We start from the raw sequence: 22,479 nt of genomic DNA on the forward strand, positions 1-22,479 counted from the left end.
GGTTTTAGTTCTGTTTATCTGACAAATCACATTTATTGATTTGCATATGTTGAACCAGCCTTGCATCCCAGGGATGAATCCTGATTGATAATGGTGGAGTAGCTTTAGACGTGCTGCTGGATTCAGTTTGCTAGTATTTTGATGTGGATTTTCGCATCTGTGTCTACCAAGCATATTGGCATGAAGTTTTCTGTTTTCGTTGTGTCTCTGCCAGGTTTCAGTATCAGGATGATGCTAGCCTCCTAGAATGAGTTAGGAAGGAACTGTCCTTCTCTTCAAATTTTTGGAAGAGTTTCAGAAGGAATAGTACCCACTCTTCTTTATACATTGGTAGAATTTGACTGTGAATCCATCTAGTCATGGGCTTTTTCTGATTTATAGGCTTTTTATTACTGATCCTATATTGGAAGTCATTGGTCTCCAGGGATTCATTTTCTTTCGGGTTCAATTTGGGAGGTTATATCTCTCAGAATTGACCGATTATTTTTTCCAGATTTTCTACCTTGTGTGCATAGAAATGTGCATAGTAGTCTATGAGGGTTTTTTGTTGTTGTTGTTTTTAAATTTTTTTTATTATACTTTAAATTCTGGAGTACATGTGCAGAAAGTGCAGGTTCATTGCATAGGTATACATGTGCCATAGGGGTTTGCTGCACTCATCAACCTGTCATCTATATTAGGTATTTCTCCTAATGCTATCCCTACCCTAGCCCCTGACACCCCAACAGGCCCTGGTGTGTGATGTTCCCCTCCCTGTGTCCATGTGTTCTCATTGTTCAACTCCCACTTATGTGTGAGAACATGCAGTGTATGGTTTTCTGTTCTTGTGCTATTTTGCTGAGAATGATGGTTTCCAGCTTCATCCATGTACCTGCAAAGAACATGAACTCATCCTTTTTTATGGCTGCATAGTATTCCATGGTGTATATGTGACACATTTTCTTATCTAGTTTATCACTGATGGGCATTTGAGTTGGTTCCAAGTCTTTGCTATTGTGAACAGTGCCACAATAAACATACGTGTGCTTGTGTCTTTATAGTACAATGATTTCTAACCCTTTGGGTATGTACCCAGTAATGGGATTGCTGGGTCATATAGTATTTCTAGTTCTAGATCCTTGATAAATTGCCACCGTCTCTTCCACAATGGTTGAACTAATTTACACTCCTACCAGCAGTGTAAAAGCATTTCTATTTCTCCACAACCTCTCCAGCATCTGTTGTTTCCTAACTTTTTAATGATCACCATTCTTATTAGCATGAAACAGCATCTTGGCATCTCATTGTGGTTTTGCTTTGCATTTCTCTAATGACCACTGATGATGAACTTTTTTTCATATGTTTGTTGGCTGCATAAATGTCTTCTTTTGAAAAGTGTCTGTTCATATCCTTTGTGCACTTTTTGATGGGGTTGTTTTTTTCTTGTAAATTTGTTGAAGTTATTTCTAGATTCTGGATATTAGCCCTTTTTCAGATGAATAGATTGCAAACATTTTCTCCCATTCTATGATGATAGTTTCTTTTGCTGTGCAGAAGCTCTTTAGTTTCATTAGATCCCATTTGTCAGTTTTGGCTTTTGTGGCCATTTCTTTTGGTGTTTTAGTCATGAAGTTTTTGCCCATGCAAATGTCCTGAATGGTATTGCCTAGGTTGTCTTCTAGGGTTTTTATTGTTTTAAGTCTTATATTTAAGTCTTTAGTCCATCTTGGGTTAATTTTTATATAAGGTGTAAGGAGGGGACCCCATTTCAGCTTTCTGCATATGGCTAGCCAGTTTTCCCAACACCATTTATTAAATAGGGAATCCTTTCCCCATTGCTTGTTTTTGTCAGGTTTGTCAAAGATAAGATGGTTGTAGATGTGTGATGTTATTTCTAAGGCCTCTGTTCTCTTCCATTGGTCTATATATCTTCTTGGTGGCAGTACCATGCTGTTTTTATTACTGTAGCCTTGTATTATAGTTTGAAGTCAGGTAGCATGATGCCTCCAGCTTTGTTCTTTTGGCTTAGGATTGTCTTGGATATGCAGACTCCTTTTTGGTTCTATATGAAATTTAAAGTAGTTTTTTCCAATTCCGCGATGAAAGTCAATGGTAGCTTGCTGGGGATAGCATTGAATCTATAAATTACTTTAAGCAGTATGGCCATTTTCACGAAATTGATTCTTCCTCTCCATGAGCATGGAATGTTTTTCCATTTGTTTGTGTCATCTCTGATTTCCTTGAGCAGTGGTTTGTAGTTCTCCTTGAAGAGGTTCTTCACATCCCTTTTAAGTTGTATTCCTAAGTATTTTATTTTCTTTGAAGCAATTGTGAATGGGAGTTCACTCATGATTTGGCTCTCTGTCTGTTATTGGTGTATAGGTATGCTTGTAATTTTTGCACATTGATTTTGTATCCTGAGACTTTGCTGAAGTTGCTTATCAGCTTAATGAGATTTTGGGCTGAGACGATGGGGTTTTCTAAATATAAAATCATGTCATCTGCAAACAGAGACACTTTGACTTCCTCTTTTCTTAATTGAATAGCCTTTATTTCTTTCTCTTGCCTGATTGCCCTGGCCAGAACTTCCAATATTATGTTGAATAGGAGTGGTGAGAGAGGGCGTCTGTGTCTTGTGCTGGTTTTCAAAAGGAATGCTTCCAGTTTTTGCCCATTCAGTATGATATTGGCTGAGTGTTTGTCATAAATAACTCTTATTATTTTGAGATACATTCCATCAATACCTAGTTTATTGAGACTTTTCAGCATGAAGGACTGTTGAGTTTTGATGAAGGCCTTTCCTCATCTATTGAGATAATCTTGTGGTTTTTGTCATTGGTTCTGTTTATGTGATGGATTACATTTATTGATTTGAGTATTTTGAAACAGCTTTGCAACCCCAGCATGAAGCCAACTTGACTTTGGTGGATAAGCTTTTTGATGTGCTGCTGGATTCGGTTTCCAGTATTTTATTGATTTTCGCATCAATGTTCATTAGGGATATTGGCCTGAAATTGTCTTTATTTGTTGTGTCTCTGCCAGGTTTTGGAATTAGGATGACCCTGGCCTCATAAAATGAGTTAGGGAGATGTCCCTCTTTTTCTGTTGTTTGGAATAGTTTCAGAAGGTATGATACCAGCTCCTCTTTGTACCTCTGGTAGAATTTGCCTGTGAATCAGTCTGGTCCTGGGCTTTTTTTGGTTGGTAGGCTATTACCCCTCAATTTCAGAACTTGTTATTGGTCTATTCAGGGATTCAACTTCTTCCTGGTTTAGTATTGGGAGGGTGTATGTGTCCAGGAACTTATCCATTTCTTCTAGATTTTCTACTTTATTTGTGTAGAAGTGTTTAAAGTATTTTCTAATGGTAGTTTGTATTTCTGTGAGATCAGTGGTGACATCCCCTTGATCATTTTTTATTGCATCTATTTGATTCTTCTCTCTTTTCTTCTTTATTAGTCTGGCTGGCAGTCTATTGATTTTGTTGATCTTTTCAAAAATCCAGCTCCTGGATTCATTGATTTTTTTAAGAGTTTTTCGTGTTTCTATCTCCTTCAGTTCTGCTCTAATCTTAGTTACTTTTTGCCTTCCACTAGCTTTTGAATTTGTTTGCTCCTGCTTCTCTGGTACTTTTAAATGTGATATTAGGGTATCAATTTTAGGTATTTCCTGCTTTCTCTTGTGGGCATTTGCTGCTATAAATTTCCCTCTACACACTGCTTTAAATGTGTCCCAGAGATTCTGGTATGTTTTGTCTTTGTTCTCACTGATTTCAAAGAACATCTTTATTTCTGCCTTCATTTCATTATTTACACAGTAGTCATTCAGGAGCAGGTTGTTCAGTTTCCATGTAGTTGTGCAGTTTTGAGTGAGTTTCTTAATCCTGAGTTCTTATTTGATTGCACTGTGGTCTGAGAGACTGTTTGTTATTATTTCCATTCTTTTGCATTTGCTGAGGAGTATTTTACTTCCAATTATTTGGTCAATTTTAGAATATGTGGAATGTGGTGCTGAGAAGAATGTATACTCTATTGATGTGGGGTGGAGAGTTCTTTCGATGTATATCAGATCTGCTTGGTCCAGAGAGGATTTCAAGTCCTGGATATCCTTGTTAATTTTCTGTATTGTTGATCTGTCTAATATTGTCAGTGGCATGTTAAAGTCTCCCACTATTATTGTGTGGGAGTCTAAGTGTTGGGGTGATCAGACCCAACACCAGGTCATGGGGGTGACGAAGTCCGGTGGAGTCAAAGGAATGGGAAATGACAGTTTGAGAGAGAAAGTGGGTCCATGGGGCCAACGCTAGTATGGAGGCTGCGAAGGCCCAGAGCTCTGGAAGCCCACACTTTTTATTGGTGATCAAACAAAGAAATAGGTGGTGAGAATGTGGGGGTTGAAAGGGCAAGTGCATGATCTACAGGTATGATGGTTTAGCATTTCCTTTGAAGCATATGGGACATATTCTGCTACTTGAGATAATGGGGAGCATGTTCTTCTAGTTTAAGCTAGAAGCAAGGAGCCAGCAAGTCTAGACTCATTCCAGAGGCCACTAGGGGTTTATGCCCTGAGCCCTCGACATTATATCAGACACACGAGCCCTGCCTCAGCTTTTTTCCCAACACTTAGCTTTTTCCCAACACTAAGTCTCTTTGTAGGTCTCTAAGAACTTGTTTCATGAATCTGTGTGCTCCTGTATTGGGTGCATATATATTTAGGATAGTTAGCTCTTCTTGTTGCATTGATCCCTTTACCATTATGTAATGCCCTTCTTTGTCTCTTTTGATCTTTGTTGTTTCAACCCTTGCTTTTTTTTCTTTCCATTTGCTTTGTAAATATTCCTCCATCCCTCTATTTTGAGCTTATATGTGTCTTTGCATGTGAGATGGGTCTCCTGAATACAGCACACCGATGGGTCTTGACTCTATCCAATTTGCAAGTCTTTGTCTATTAATTGTGGCATTTAGCCCATTTACATTTAAGGTTAATATTGTTATGTGAGTTTGATCCTGCCTTTATGATGCTAGCTGGTTATTTTGCCCGTTAGTTGATGCAGTTTCTTCATAGTGTTGATGGTCTTTACAATTTGGCATGTTTTTGCAGTGGCTGGTACCAGTTGATCCTTTCCATGTTTAATGCTTCTTTCAGGAGCTCTTGTAAGGCAGGCCTGGTGATGAGAAAATCTCTCAGGATTTGCTTGTCTGTAAAAGGTTTTTTTTCTCCTTCGCTTATGAAGCTTAGTTTGGGTGGATATAAAATTCTGGGTTGAACATTCTTTTCTTTAAGAATGTTGAATATTGGCCCCGCTCTCTTCTGTCTTGTAGGGTTTCACTGTTAGTCTGATGGGCTTCCCTTTGTGGGTAACCCGACCTTTCTCTCTGGCTGCCCTTAATATTTTTTTCCTTCATTTCAACCTTGGTGAATCTGACGATTATGTTTCTTGCGGTTGCTCTTTTTGAGGAGTATCTTTGTGATGTTCTCTGTATTTCCTGAATTTGAATTTTGGCCTGCCTTGTTAGGTTGGGGAAGTTCTCCTGGATAATATCCTGAAGAGTGTTTTCCAACTTGGTTCCATTCTCACCATCACTTTCAGGTACACCAATCAAATGTAGATTTGGTCTTTTCACATAGTCCTATATTTCTTGGAGGCTTTGTTCATTTCTTTTTACTCTTTTTTCTCTAATCTTGTCTTCTCACTTTATTTCATTGAGTTGACCTTCGATCTCTGATATCTTTTCTTCCACTTGATGGATTCGGCTATTGATACTTTTGTATGCTTCATGAAGTTCTTGTGCTGTGTTTTTCAGCTCCATCAGGTCTTTTATGTTCTTCTCTAAACTGGTTATTCTAGTTAACAATTCATCTAACCTTTTTTCAAGGCTCTTAGCTTCCTTGCAGTTGGTTAGAACATGCTCCTTTAGCTCAGAGGAGTTTGTTATTACTCACCTTCTGAAGCCTTCTTCTGTTAATTTGTCTAACTCATTCTCCATCCAGTTTTGTTCCCTTGCTAGCAAGGAATTGTGATCCTTTGAAGGAAAAGAGGGGTTCTGGTTTTTGGAATTTTCAGCCTTTTTGCACTGGTTTTTTGCTTTGTTTGTGGATTTATCTACCTTTGATCTTTGAAGTCAGTGACCTTCAGTTGGGTTCTCTGAGTGGATGTCCTTTTTGTTGATGTTGATACTATTCCTTTCTGTTTGTTAGTTTTCCTTCTAACAGTCAGGCCCTTCTGCTGCAGATCTGCTGGAGTTTGCTGGAAGTCCACTACAGACCCTGTTTACCTGGGTACCACCAGCAGACGCTGCAGAACAACCAAGATTGCTGCCTGTTCCTTCCTCTAGAAGCTTTGTCCCAGAGGGGCACCTGCCAGATGCCAGCCCATTACAGAGCTCTCCTGTATGAGGTGTCTGTTGGCCCCTACTGGGAAGAATCTCCCAGTCAGGATTCACAGGAGTCAGGGACCCACTTAAGGAGGCAGTGTATCCCTTATCAGAGCTCAAACACTGTGCTGGGAGATCTGCTGCTCTCTTTGGAGCTGCCAGGCAGGGAAGTTTAAGTCTGCTGAAGCTGTGCCCCCAGTCGCCTCTTCCCCCAGGTGCTCTGTTCCAGGGAGGTGGGGCTTTTATCTGTAAGTCCCTGACTGGGGCTGCTGCCTTTTTTTCAGAGATGCCCTGCCCAGAGAGGAGTGAATCTGGAGAGGCAGTCTGGCTGCAGTGGCCTTGCTGAGTTGCAGTGGGCTCTGCCCAGTTCGAACTTCCCCATGGCTGTGTTTGCAGAGTGAGTGTAAAACCGCCTACTTAAGCCTCAGCAATGGTGGAAGCCCCTCTCACCACCAAGCTTGAGTGTCCCAGGTAGAGTTCAGACTGCTGTGCTAGCAGCGAGAATTTCAAGCCAGTGGATCTTAGCTTGCTGGGCTCCATGGCATGGGACCCACCAAGCCAGACCACTTGGCTCCCTGGCTTCAGCCCCCTTTCCAGGGGAGTGAATGATTCTGTCTCACTGGCATTCTGGGCACCACTGGGGTATGAAAAAAAAAAAAAAAAAAAAAAAAAAAAAAAAAAAAAAAAAAAACTCCTGCAGCTAGCTCAGTGTCCGCCCAAACTGCTGCCGAGTTTTGTGCTGGAAACTGAGGGTCCTGGTGGTGTGGGCACTGGAGTGAATCTCCTGGTCTGTGGGTTGTGAACACCATGGGAAAGCACAGTGTCTGGGCCAGAGTGCATGGTACAGTCCTAATGGCTTCCCTTGGCTAGGAGAGGGAGTTTCCCGACCCCTTGTGCTACCCAGGTGAGGCAATGCCCCACCCTGCTTCAACTCACCCTCATTGGGCTGCACCCCCTGTCCAACCAGTCCCAGTGAGATGAATTGAGTACCTTAGTTGGAAATGCTGACATCACCCGCCTTCTGCGTTAATCTGGCTGGTTGCTGCAGACCGGAGCTTTTCTTATTCAGCCATCTTGCCCATTTTTTTTTCTTTCTGTTAGCTCAGTGGTAATGTCCCATTTACCATTTCTGATTGTGTTTATTTGGATCGTCTTTCTTTTTTATTAGTGTAGCTACTTGTCTGTCCATCTTATTTATTCTCTCAAAAAACAAATTCCTAATTTTGTTGATTTTTTTTATGGTTTGTGTGTCCCCAATTCCTTCAGTTCTGATTTTGGTTATTTTTTGTCTTCTCCTAGCTTTGAAGTTTCTGCAGTTCCCCTAGGTCTGATGTTATGTTATTAATTTTAAATCTTTCTAACTTTTGATGTGGCTGTTTAGCACCATAATTTTCCCTCTTAACATTACTTTTGCTTTGTCCCAGAGATTCTGGTATGTTGTATCTTTGTTCTCATAAGTTTCAAAGAATTTATTGATTTCTGCCTTAATCTCATTGTTTACCCACAAGTCCTTCAGGATTAGGTTGTTTAATTTCCATGTAATTACATGGTTTTGAGTTATTTTCTTAGTATTGACTTAAATTCTTATAGTGCTGTGGTCTGATTCTGTGGTTAGTGTGATTTTGCTTTTTTAGATTTTCCTGAGAATTGTTTTATGGACAATTGTGCAGTCAATTTCAGAGTATACACCATGTGCACGTGAAAAGAATGTATATTCTGTTGTTTTTGGGTGCAGAGTTCTGTAGGTGTCTATTAGGTCCATTCAGTTGAGTTCAGGTCCTGAATATCTTCATTAGTTTTCTGTTCCGATGATCTCCCTAATGTGCTCAGTGGGGTGTTGAAACCTCCCACTGTTATTGTGTGGCTATCTCACCCTCTTCATAGGTCTCAAAGCACTTGCTTTATGAATCTGAGTGTGCCTGTGTTGGGTGTATATATATTCAGGATTATTAGGTCTTCTTGTTGAATTGATTCCTCTACCATTATGTAATACACTTCTTTGTCTTTTTTGAACTTTGTTGGTTTAAAGTCTGTTTTGTCTGGAATTAGAATAGCAATGCCTGCTTTTTTGTTTTCCATTTCCTTGGCAGATTTTTCTCCATCCATTAACTTTAAGCCTATGGATGACATTGTATGTGAGATGAGTTTCTTGAAGACAGCATATCATTGGGTCTTGCTTCTTTATCCAACCTGCCACTTTGTGCCTTTTAATTCAGGCCTTTAGCCTGGTTACATTCAAGGTTAATACTGATATGTGTGGATTTGATCCTGTCATTGTGTTGTTAGCTCGTTTTTATGCAAACTTGTTGTGTAGTTGCTTTATAGTGTCAATGGTTTCTGTAGTTAAATGTGTTTTTGTTGTATCTAGTCGCAGTCTTTCCTATCCATATTTGGCACTACCTTCAGGACCTCTTGTACGACAGGTCTGATGCAAGGAATTCTCATAGCATTTGCTTGTCTGAAAAGAATCTTACGTGTCCTTTGCTTATGAAGATTAGTTTGGCTAGACACAAAATTCTTTGTTGGAATTTCATTAAGAATGCTGAATGGGAGCTTGAGGTGGGCAGATCACAGGGTCAGGAGATCGAGACCATCCTGGCTAACACAGTGAAACCCCATCTCTACTAAAAAAAATACAAAAAATTAGCTGGGCATGGTGGCAGGTACCTGTAGTACCAGCTACTTGGGAGGCTGAGGAAGGAGAATGGTGTGAACCCAGAAGGCAGAGCTTGCAGTGAGGTGAGATCATGCCACTGCACTCCAGCCTGGGCAACAGAGCGAGACTCCGTCTCAAAAAAAAAAAAAAAGATTGCTGAATATAGGCCCCCAATATTTTCTGGCTTATAGAGTTTCTGTCAAAAAGTCTGCTGGTAGCCTGATGGTGTTCCCATTGCAAGTGACCTTCTCTCTAGCTGCATTTAACCTTTTTTCTTTCATTTCAATCTTAGAGAAGCTGATGACTGTGAGTCTTGGGGATGGTCATCTTATGTAGTATCTCACAAAGGTTCTCTGCATTTTCTGAATTTGAATATTGTGTTCTCTCTAGTGAAGTTGAGGAAATTTTCATGGGTGATATCATCTGTATTAGTCAGGGTTCCCTAGAGAGACAGGACTAATATGATAGATGTGTATATAAAAGTGAGTTTATTAAGGAGTTTTGACTTACACAATCACAAGGTGAAGTCCCACAATAGGTCGTCTGCAAGCTGAGGAGCAAGTCAGTCCAAGTCCAAAACCTCAAAAGTAGGAAAACCAACAGTGAAGCCTTCAGTCTGTGATCGAAGGCCTGATAGCCCCTGGCAAACCACTGGTGTAGGCCCAAGAGTCTAAAAGCTGAAGAACTTGGAGTCCAATGTTCAAGGGCAGGAAGCATCCAGCAGAGGTAAAAGAAGGAGGTCAGAAGACTCAGCCAGTCTAGTCCTTCCACATTCTTCTGCCTGCTTTTATTCTAGCCACACTGGCAGCTGATTAGATTGTGCCCACCCAGATTGAGAATGGGTCTGCCTTTTCCTGTCCACTGACTCAAATATTAATCTCCTTTGGCATCACCCTCACAGACACACACAGGAACAATACTTTACATCCTTCATTCAAATCAAGTTGACAATATTGACCATCACATCCTCCAATATGGTTTTCAAGTTGTTTGCTTTCTCTCCCTCTCTTTCAGGGATGTCAATGAGTCAATAAATTTGGTCTCTTTACATTTTTGCATCTCTTAGAATACTTGAATTGGGTTTTGACTTTCTCCTGAATCTTCTTTCCTGTCCATGATCTGAATTCTACTTCTGTCATTTCAGCCATTTCAGCCTTAAGAACCATTGCTGGGGAACCAGTGTGGGTCATTTTGAGGTGAGAGGACACTTTAGTTTTTTGAGTTACCAGAGTTCTTGCTCTGGTTTTTTCTCATCTGTGCGGGCTGATGTTCCTTCAATCTTAGAAGCTGCTATCCTTTGAAAGGGTTTTGTTGCTTTTATCTTCTTCGTTGCCCTTAAGGGTTTGATTGTGGTCTATGGTGGTTTCAGTTGACTGGATTTCTTTCTGGAAGATTTTAGGGGCCTTAGGTTCAGTTCAGCATTCTTGAGCTGTGTGCTCTAACTTTGAGGGAATGATCCCAGGCTCCCAGCTTTGTTCTCTGGCCCCTCAAGTTTAGGAATCTGTGGTTCTGGAGAGGCTGAGCTGTTTCCAGACTGCAGTCTGTAACAATCCCATGGATGGTGCCAGCCAAAGTGCTTTGTCTGAGTGGTGATGAAAGAATTCATGTTTGTTTGCACAGGCCAGCAGCAGTGTCAGCATGATGGGTTACATGTTCATTGGTTGGGCTGGGATGCTGGTGGGTTTGTGGCTGCCAGCTTCTGTGCACATGTTTGCTCTGTGGGCAGTAGTGTGAGGGGATGCATGCACACACATATTCTGGCAGAGGAGGGGAGGCAAGGTCCACTCACATGTGTGCACGCTGGAAGGACAGTGGGGTGAGTGACAGTGGGCAAGTGAATGCTGGCAAAGCAGCATGGGGGAGGCTGTGGTCAGGGGAAGGGGCAAGTGAGCTGGTATGTCTTAGCAGGGGCCGATCTGCTGGAGCTCTCTGATGGTCAGGCACAGTCAGCTGTTGAAGGAGCTATGATGTGGGCCCCTGGGAAGCACCTTAGTTGTCTATCCATCACTGTGCTGCAAGTGGGCTCTGCCAGGTTGGGGCCCTGGAACAGACCTAGCTATGTTTTACCGCAGACGTTCCCACACCATACCCCCTGAGTTCAGCACAGGACAGAGTCCTGCTCCTATCAACTCTCTACACAGCTTTCCCTGCCAGCTCAAGTGTCCATGGGTGTGGTGGTATCTCAGGTTGCCAGGATTCCAGAGGTTCACGGTGAGGGCAGGTTGCTCCTCACATGTTCAATCCACCCCTTCCCCAAGAGTTGTTGGGGGCCAGGAATAAGTTGTGGTGCATGGTAGTCCCGTTCAGTGTTCCTAGCCTCCTCCTCCTTCAGCCCAGGGTCTGTGTCCTCCTTCTGTCCACCCTCAATGCCTTCCCTCTGAAGATCTGCTCATAGTGCACCAGTTTTCCCTATGTCTCAGTCACTTGGTGGCAGATGTTCCTCCTGGGTGTGTCTGGTCAGGCATCTTACTGAGACAACCTTCTTTTGTTTTTAAAATCAAAATATATAGTAATAATGGATCTTCATTCCTACATTGCAGCGATTGGCTGGACCTAAGTAAAAGCTAATACTATTTATATCAGGAAGGCTTATCCTAGTTGCCTACACTCCTCTCTCTCCACAAGTACTTCACATTTTACTGCTGAACTATGTCACTCATTTACATTACTTGCATGACTCTAGACATTTGAGGAACATGTAACATCTGATCCAGAGGAAAGGGAGCCAAGCTATACAATTTTGGTATTTCTCCTCTTAATGTGTGATTATCTTTGAGGTGGAGAGAAATGCTTTAAGCATTTTCCATTCTGTTAGAAAAAGAAAACACAAAAACAAAACCCCCAAATTTTTATCACTAAATACAGCTTTCTTAGCTTGATGTTATTAAATTTTTACTTATCTGATCTCCTACTGTCTATTTTGATAATCAGAGAACAACAACAATCTGATTTCTATATTTGTCTATGTGTAAGGAGGAAATGTGCTCAAACACGTATTTTGTTCATTTCTTGTCTCTGTAAAAGTGAATTAATGACAGCATATTCATAACATGCTTGGTGTTACTTGACTATAGTGAGAGATTTTGCTGATTATTTCCACACAAAATTCCATCTCAAGTAATATTTATAATTTTTATTGTGAATTAAAAAATTAGTAATGTTAATATTGTCATCAGTATCAATTTATCATGTATGTTATTAGTGTGATCCTGTCTCTCAAGGCCTGGTTATATCCAAGGTTATGGTTTTACCTGAGCATTTGCAGTGTAGAGCCAAAACTAATGAATTTTAGGTGACAGCAGTATTACTTCTTAACATATCCCTGCAGATTTCTATAGTATCCACAATGGAGTTAAATCATTTGAAGATGAGGAAAGAAAACTTTACCTTGTTTCTGTGTTGAGAATATAAGATGCTGTGGAAGACTGATTGACACAATGTCTTGTATTGTTCATGCTTTGTATGTACCCCATTTCTGGTATGACTTTGTAACCTCTCCCATCAAGAAATGAAATCTGTTCCCCACTCATGAGTTCAAGCTGACTTTTTAATATGTTTGCACCAAAAGAATGCAGTAGAACTGACAGCCTACAATATTAAGCCTAGGACTCAAGAGTCATTTTATACTTCAACTCTCCCTTGTGAAACCCTTCCCTGACTGCCACGGAAGCAGACCAAGGCATTTTTGGTAGAGGTACAGAGTTTACATGGAGTGAGGTCCTAATCATTTTAGCCAAGATCATTCTAGAGCAGCCAGCCTTTAGACAACCCAATAGCTGACTAGAAACACATTAGTAAGCTGTGTAAGATGAGTCAAGTCCAGCCCAGATTGAATTACCAGGTTCAGTAGAATTACCCACGCAACCTATAGACTCATGGGGCAAACTGTTGTAAGCTATTAAGTCAGTAGTTTTCAAAGTGTGAATTGGGGTCTCCTGGGGATCCCAAGCAACTTTCGAGAACAACTGCAAGATCAAACCTATTTCCACAATGATACTAAGATATTATTTGTCTTAATTCTCATTCTGTCACAATACACAGTGAAGGTTTTCAAAGGCTACATGATGTTTGATATCAAAATAGAGTGGATACAGTAGCAGGTACGACACTCCAGCAGTCTTCTATAGAGTTTTCTATTAAATCATACATGAAAGAGATTAGCGAAAATACAAAGCACTGCTAAACTTCTCATTAATTTTTGTTTCATTCAAAAAATGCAGTTATTTTTCATAAAAATATACTATTTCTGTTACAGATAATCGGTTTATTCTTAGTGGTAGAGAAAATAAATATTTTAAAATTTATATTTTAGTTTACAATAAAGCAAATATTAATAGATGAAAATCCCCAAAACAAAGCCCTTTGGAGTCCTTAATAATTCTCAAGAAACTGATTTTCTGAAAGCAAAATGTTTAGGAATTGCTGCACTTTTTTTCTGCAACATTTCTTTATTCTGGGCATAGCAGTTGTTTATAAAGAGAAATCACTATAATTTTTTCTTCGTGACTGTCCACAAAATGTAAAGAATCGAGTATTAGCATCTTTAGAAATCAAAAACACTTACTTTTCTGCTTCAAGCGTGCATATTGAATCTATCTAACCAGAGTAAACTTACTGATGAAAAAACAATTACAATAAAATTACATACACACACGTGTACGTACATTATAAGAATCTTTCATTTTGCGAGAAAGAAAAAATTCTACAAATACTAAGATAATAATAAAAGCAGAAACCCTGAGAGGTGATGTAATCACTAAAGCCAGCTTCCTGTGTGAAAATTCCTACCAAACCTTAGAATGTTTGAGATTACATTTTGACTGCTTCGTGATGAAGAGAATGCAGGAGATAAACCTTGTGGCCCACCCATAGTGGAAAGTATGATAAAAAACGCTCTCCCTCATAAAATGAGAAACAAACCTCACGGCGAAAAAGGGTCTGAAAAGAAATATTCATTCCTGAGTGCTGCCTGGAGAAAATAAAACCAAAACTAAGAACTTATCCTTATTAAAGATCTGAGATCTGAATGAATTCATGCTATTTGTTTGCTCAAAAACCGAAAGCAAAGCAGTTAGTATAAAATTGGTCTTGGGTTGATATTGCCCCTTAGCGATTGGCAGGAGCAAAAAATTTAACAGTAGAACTTCAAGTCTTGCCTCAAAGAATTTTCATAAATAACATTTTATGTGTGTGCAATCATAGTTAAAACAACAGCAAAAACACACACATGGAAAATAATATTCCATGAGTGAAACTGATCATGAACAATGCAGAATATAAATAGAGTCACAAATAAAATAGAAACTTGCATTGAACATAAGAACAAGAAAAAAAAGATGACTAAATTTTTAAAAGACTCAAACAGAATTTCTTAACACAAATGGAATACTCTGTCACCATAAAGAAGAACAAAATCACGTCCTTTGCAGCAACATGGATGCTGCTGGAGGCCATTATCCTAAATGAATTAACAAAGGAACAGAAAACCAAATACTCTGTGTTTTCAGTTATAAGTGGGGGCTAAACACTGAGCACACACGGACATAAAGATATTAGCAACAGACACCAGGGACTACTAGAGCAGAGAGTGTGGGAGGGAGGGAGTGAGGGTTGAAAAACTACTAAATCGGGTACTATGCTTGCTACCTGAGTGAATGTGATCATTCATATACCAAACAACAGTGACACACAGTTCACCCATGTAACAGACCTGCATATGTACCTCATGAACCTAAAGTCATATTTGAAAAAATACTAATAAAAATTAGAATATTAAAAAATATTAAATGAAAATATATCAGCAATGCAGATAAAATCAGTGAAGTGGATATAGATTCAAAGTAATAAATAATGAAATGATGTGAAAAAAGGAAGAGATATGGAAAATAAATAAATGGAAGATATTACATTAAAGGAGATGCTGACTGAGGAGTTCCAGAATTGCTGGAAACATCTATTGACAGTTTCAAGAAGGCTAACAAATCTAAAGTGGGACACATAATATATCCAGTCACATCACAAGCAGTTTTAGATCACTAAAGATTAAGAGAAGACTTTAAAAGCAGCAAGAAGAAATGCAAATTACCCAAACAGGTGTAACAACTGTCTGAGTTCTTACAATGAAAACAATTGAGTTTTCATTAATAAATGGAATCCAGGAAGCAATATAATAAACTATTCAGTGGTGCAAGCAAAATTACTGACAATCTAGATTCACAATGGGGGAAATTATTTTTCATGAGTAAGAGTAAAATAAAAATACTTTCAGACAAAGAAAACTTGACAATTCTTTACTAAAGGAAATGATAAAGTATATACTTTTAGCAGATAGATAAGGTGTAAAGTCTGATAAGAAATGGTGGGAAAGAGTAGTAAATGTGTGAGTAAATCTCATATAATTAACTTATAATACAATAATAAAAATTGCTAACTCCTGGAATAATAAAGAAGATAGAGCAAAACTATTCATTAACACAACAATCTGGAGGGCTTATGAGAATTGTAAGATTCTAATGTTTTTGTATTTTAGGAGAAAGTTACTAATATTAATTAATATCCTCTCTGTGTGTGTGCCTGTGTGTGTATGTGTGTACCTGCACAAGTGTGTGCACTCTCTGAGAGATGCCTTAATTGTATTAGTTGTATTAGAATGTTTTGCTGTTGTTCTCTAACTTGATTTTCTTATATGGTTAACACATTTCCAAGTTTTAATCAAAGTATCAAGTTACATGGCTTGTACTCAGAAATGTTCAAGAAATGTTGTTTAGAGTTTATCATGAAAACAACACTATTGAAGAAATAACATAAAATTGATGAGAACATATTTTCAATTTAGGCATGTTAGCTACTCCAGGACAATTTTACTTATTAAATATTTTTGATAATACATTAAAAAAAGTGTAGTACCTTAGAATACTACCATGAATGACATAGAATCTCACCTTAAGGAAGACGCTGTCATAATCTGTGCTGTACAGAAACCGTTGATACCCTGGAAAAAAGAAAGTCTAATATTACTAATACAACCCACTGGTTTCTTGCTGATAAAAGTAAAATAAAAAGTATTCTCTGTAATAACTTGCCATTTTCCATCTAACTGCATTATGATCATATTTATAAAATCTTTCTAAATTGACAGAAAAATATAGACCAAACATTTTAACATAATTTATCTGTGTATGCACATCACAGAATAGACATACCTTTGTATTAAGTTAAATTTTTCATTTGAAGTATCAAATTAAATATTTGAATTATATATAACACAATATAAAGATACACACATATAAGTCTCTTTTAATATTATTATTGACGTCTGTGTTAGTAAATAAATATATTTTATAATATTCCACTTAAGCATAAAGTTATTTTCCTTAAGAAAGTACTTCAGTTCGTATCACTGAACTTCACTTCACCAAAAAGGTGCACAGGCTAGTATGTTACACATTTATCCATGTTATTGATTTTTCCATCATATATAAAAGGTTACAACATTCAAGAGATTGTTCCTGTTACAACAGTATAAATTCATTGCCTGGAACACAGTTTGCTGTTGAATGTCTGCCAGACTGTGTTAACAAGCGTATTCAGAAGAAAACTGTGAAGGTATAAAACAATAAATAAGCGAATAAAATTCTCTAAAGATAACATGCCTTTAAAATTATGTGTATTTTCTTTAAGCAAAGGTAGTTTGAGAAAATATATTCTTATTTTGTATTGTCTTTTACCACTATACATAAACATATATTTATATTTTTAAAAACTCAGTGCTACTTTGGGCTATTTAAGTAACTCTGAGTAGAACCAATTATGCTGTTTTTCAAAGTTTGGTGTTATGTAAACATTATTCTTTCAGACAAGAGTCAACTGTGAACATTTATATACTCTTGAGGCACAGATTCCTCCAGCTCTCCTGATATCTCCATCAGTATTTCTCTCTCTACTTAAATGTGCCATGGTCAGCTTCTGTGGTCAACAACACCTCCACTGGCATTTCCACATCTTTCCTCTTTGTCTTCTTCCGTAGCTTCCACAGACAGCAAGAATAGTTGCAACTGGAGACTGACAGTTTGAAACAGTAGTAGGTATTTTGGGATTCTCATGTCACATAAACTCATTTTTTTAACATGAAGTTATCTTCACAGCCAATTAGTTATATCACAGAACAGAGGCTAGGACCTAAAACCAGATTTCATTCATTGGCATGGAGCAGAAAGAAAGCAGAACTTAAAGAGACCCAAATATAGATCCCAAGAAATTTGTTATTCAGAAGGCTGTAGCAACAATCGGTTGAATCCCATGCAAGCATTGTGTATTTGGTCACAGCAAGGTGTTTGGTTTATGGAGTTTATGTTTTCAATATTATACATTTGAAACATCAATGAAGAGAATCTAAACATTAGAGGTGATCATCAGATGATCAGGCAACCAGGAAAAACAGCATTGGTTTTGAAAATATTATAACAATGTTCATGGCCAGAAGTCTTGTAATGGGTCTTTTGACTCTACTTACTAGTGATGTGCCTTTAAATATAACTCAGGATACATTTTAACAGCATCTGATTTTTTACAACTAGTTCATGAATTTTGTGAAAGACTGATGAACAAAATGGAATTGCTTATTTATCTTTGTATGGCTATCATCAACTAGAAACTTTAACACACTGTAGGTACAGGACCTTAGAATCCCATTAGTGATTTATGAAGTTTATATTTGGCTGATAATTTCTCATAGACACTGATGAAAAATACCATGTACCTGAGAAGAGATATATATTAAGCCAGATATTCAATTAAATAAAAAGTAATTAAGCAAAGATAATTTCATCTGGTTAAATTAAATTATATATTAATTTTTGTAAATATTTTGTTATCAAATCAAAATAATTATAAGAATGTGTTCTATTTAGGTAGAAAAAGAGTATGAATGAAAAAGAATATTTTAGTTTTCTAATTATTAATATTTAACAAATTAGGTGGTATCTTCAATGTGAATAATAGAATTATATTAGATACATAGTATTAGATAGTACTATATATCTAATTAGTATTAGATAGAATTATAATAGATATAATTTAGTTGATTTTGGATCCATTTTTGTGTGACTGTCTCCTTTCTGAAGCATTATTGTTAAAATGGTTAGTTTTTTGTACTATTACTCTATAGCATGATGAAAAATATTTTGAGTCATGTTGCAAATAATTGTGCTAGCATAAAATATTTCAGAGTTTTTAAAACAATTGGAGATATATTTCATATAGAATTTTCTATAAATTGGCTAATAGAAGTATTTTATTATTTTCAAGAAATTTCTAATATTCAAATATCTCATAGATACTTAAATATATGTTCCTAAATATATGTAATATAATACAATGAATCAGGTTGCCATAAAATAATTATACATTTCTATCATTTTTAGATTTTATAATGTAAACTTTGTTTCTGTGTAAAGTGAAAATACGTTTAAAATATTTCAGATTAATGGTAATTGATTTGCTGCCTCAAAAAGAGGGCCCAAAATTTTTTCCTTAAAGAAAAAGAAAGGTAAGTGACCAAGCCTTCTACAAAGATAGTAACCTAAAAATTATTGTTGATTCGTAATGGTTATAGAAAAGTTTTCAACATAACAAAACCTGACAAGTGAAAGTGAAATTCTACATTAATATATATATTTTGAATACACATACAATGAATTTCTAATTTTGAGATAAACAATTTCAATCATATAAATGTCTGGTATTGCTAAATTGTATGTTCAATTAAATAATAAGAAATGCATACTTCCTGTATTATTCTCATAAAAGCAGTTTCCTTCATGAGCACATTAACAGCTTCAAGAATTAAACTGACCACACTACATCACTCAGCAAAATGTATTGCAGATTGGGAATACAAAACATGAAAGAAAATGAAAGACAGAAAGATAACATTTCCCTCAAATCTATACTCATCTGAATCTTAAATCATGTATTATTTTCCCTTTATATAATTCTTGATGGGAATCTTACAGAAAAAAATGGGTTAAACTGATAGTTCTTCACTGTCAAGAGAAACCTATGGTCAGGGATATATATAATTCCCAGAGCTTTCATCATTAATATTTTATGAGTCTTGCTGATCTGTCCCATCTGGAAGAAAAATTTATCTTTCATCTGTGCAAGCGGTGCCTGCCGAGTAATAGATTTCATCTCTATAAGCAGAGTGGTGAAATGCAAACGGCAGCAAAGGTACTAGGAGGCAAAGTGTTCACTTTATTTCTTTTACTGGAGTCTGGCTGCACTTTATTGGAGTTGCAGAGTCAGCCAAGCAAAGCGGAAGATCTTTGGGGAAGTACGAGTGTCAATTCCTTGCCAATATGCCTCAGCCTACACATGTGAATGCCCATGTGTTCAATCTGACTTTTAAATGAGGTGATTTGCCACAATGACTTTTTTTTAACATAAATATATACAAGAAGCTTTGGTGACTGGAACATTGGAAAACCATTAGCTGAGTATTTGTCTTTTTGTGTGTGTGTGTGTAGATGAGGTGACTAAGAGACAAATTAATAATTTTTGGACACTTCTAACTTAAAAGGCAGGATGTTCTGTCCCTTGGTTGGGCATGACTTGCCTTAGCTGAACTAAGAATTTTGTGTAGGCTCATCTATGACACTGGAGCTGAGTATCCCCTGGGCAGTATTCAAACACAGAAAAGCAAGCAGAGAAAGTGTTCTAAGACCCCCCTTTCAAAGACATAAACACAGGGCACAATCTCTATAATATTGGTCTGGACAATGACTTTTTGGGGGAGATTAAGACCCCAAAAGCATAGAAAACCAAAACAAAAAATAGACAAATGGGATTATATCAAATTAGAAAGCTCTAAACAGCAAGAGAAACAATGGATAAAACAAAAAGATAGCCTGCAAAATGGCAAAAAAATTGTAACCATGTATCTCCTAAATTAGTATTCTATATGTATAAGGAACTCAAACAAACTATAAGCAAGAAAACAAATGGCCCAATTAAAAATGGGCCAAGGACAGGAATAAACATTTCTCAAAAGAAAACATAAAATGACCAACAGGTATAGACATAAAAAATGCTCAGCTTCACTCATTACCAGAGAAATGCAAGTAAAATTCATGATGAGTTATCACCTGACCCCTGTTAGAATGGCTATTATAAAAAAAGGTGAAAAATAAGTGTTGGGGAGGATATGGAGAAAAAGGGAACACCATGTACACTGATGGTGGGGATGTAAATTAGTACGGCCGCTATGGAAAACAGTATGATAGTTTATCAAAAATTAAAAAAAAGAACTACCTTATAATCTAGCCATCCCGCTACTGGATATATAATCAAATGAAATGAAATCAGTATGTCAAAGCGATACCTGCACTCCCATGTTTATTGCAGCACTCTTCATAATAGCCAAGATATGGAGTCAACCCAAGTGTCCAGCAATAGATAAATGGATAAAGAAAAACTATTCAGTCTTAAAAACAAGGGAATCCTGTAATTTGCCACATCATGGATGAACCCAGAGGATATTGTGCTAAGTGAATTAAACCAAGCACAAAGAGACAGATATCACATGTTCTCACTAGCATGTGGGAGTTATTATAAAAAAGCTGAACTCATAAAAGTAAAGGAGAGTAGGATAGTAGTTACCACGGGCAGGAATGGAGGTGTGGAGATAGAAAGATGTTCTTTGAAGGTTATACAATTTCAGTTAGATAGGAGAAATAAGTTCAAGAGATGTACTGTACAACACAGTGACTATAGTTAATAACAGCATATTGTATACTTGAAAATTGTTAAGACTGTAAAATGATAAGCATGTGAAGTAATGCATATGTTAATTAGCTCAATGTGGCCATTTCACAATGTATATACATTTTAAAACATCATGTTTTGCAAGATAAATATATCCATTGTTTATAATTAAAAATAATGAATAAATTAGCTTAAAAAAAACAAAATAAAACAATGACAACAAAAGCCAGAAACACAGTGGGTTTCTGTCTATTAGGTTTATCTAGTTCATAGGTCCACCATGAGTGAAGTGTGGGTCTCTCATTTGGATGAAAATAATTTCTGGAGAAATGTATTTAGTGCATAATCAGAAAAAACATCTTGGTTTTAAAGGAGAATTTTCCTTCACTAAAGAATCTAGAATTTAAAACTCCTTGAAACGGTTTCTCTTTTCTTCAGCAAACTTATTTCAATTTTTAATGAAATATTAAGGAGTGTGATTATTTAACATCTTTCTGATCTTTTAGAACATAAGACCCTTTCTATTTTGTGCAAAATTGTATCCCCAGAGTCTTGCACACTGTTGACAAGCAGTAAATATTCAGTAAGTTTTTGTTGAAAGATTTGCATATTTTTCATTTTTATCAGTAGCTTCCAACACATTCTAACATAATAAGCCTCAACAAGGCTTGGGGTAAGAGTGATGATTTATTCAAACTACAGCTACTAATCATAAATTTACATAAAGCACTGTGTTAGAAATTGAGTGATACTAAAATGCCTAAGATTAATTTCTGGGCTTCAGAGAGTTAACCGTCTATTTGAGGGAATAAGATATATGTGTAAAAATAATGCCAAATGTGAAATATTAAGTGACTAGAGAATATATGAGTTGAAATTGTACATTAGACAAAAGAAACAAAAGGACATTCCTGATAAGGAGAACCACATGAGTAAATACATTAATATCAAAAGTCTCTAAACCATAAATCATATAAGTGATGTTGAGGATGATGGAACTTAGAATGACTGACAAAAGAACACTATCCCTGTCTACAAGAATTATCTAATCCCTGGTCTTTAATTGATTTGTCTATTTACTCTTTGTCACAGAAAAGCATGTGATTTCCATGTATGGAAAGGATCAACACCGAATACTCATGTTAATATAATATTACCACAAACATATAAGGATTTTTTTTTTCTGACACTCAACTGGCAGCTGGATGCTTCAAACTTTTTAAATCTTTACCATCCTAAAATGGGTGAGGGTAAAGGGAGAATAGTATCTTGTTTTCATTTGATCTTTACTTATGATTCAAGTATCTTTTCACATCTTCATTCTCTCTTTCAGCCTCAGCTCTTTTTTCATTCCCCTGTTATCCAGTTCATTTGCCTGACTCCTTGGCATCAGCTTCCAGGCTATGCAATCACAAGTGGAGCAGATAGTCATTTTCAGAGAAAAGTAGCCATTCATTGATACTCTCTAGCTAAGTAAAATAGTTGCTAGTTGTTACTCTTCAATGGCTTGACTATACCACTAGTTCCAACAAGTTAAAACAAAATTATTCCAGGCATTCTTCTGGATAATTTTAATGCGTTCTGTACTCACTAAAGCCTTTATTTTGCCATTAACTTGTTAGCTCTATTATTAGCTAAATTTTATGTCAGTTTGAAAAAACTATTATTTGAGCTTAAAAAGCATGCAGTATGTGAAATGAATGATCTA

At 37.0% G+C, this 22,479-nt stretch overlaps 1 protein-coding gene across 1 annotated transcript in view; it reads right to left on the reverse strand.

Annotated features, from left to right (window-relative positions):
• MGAT4C (MGAT4 family member C) overlaps positions 1 to 22,479 on the reverse strand; it is a 294,930-nt gene that overhangs the window by 58,987 nt on the left and 213,464 nt on the right. Inside the window, exon 2 of the mRNA XM_054442449.2 lies at positions 15,950 to 15,999. The gene's annotated coding sequence lies outside the window, so the exon portion shown is untranslated. The remainder of the gene's footprint in view (positions 1 to 15,949; positions 16,000 to 22,479) is intronic.

The sequence above is a fragment of the Pongo pygmaeus genome, chromosome 10 (assembly GCF_028885625.2).
Source record: "Pongo pygmaeus isolate AG05252 chromosome 10, NHGRI_mPonPyg2-v2.0_pri, whole genome shotgun sequence".
Taxonomy (NCBI): domain Eukaryota; kingdom Metazoa; phylum Chordata; class Mammalia; order Primates; family Hominidae; genus Pongo; species Pongo pygmaeus.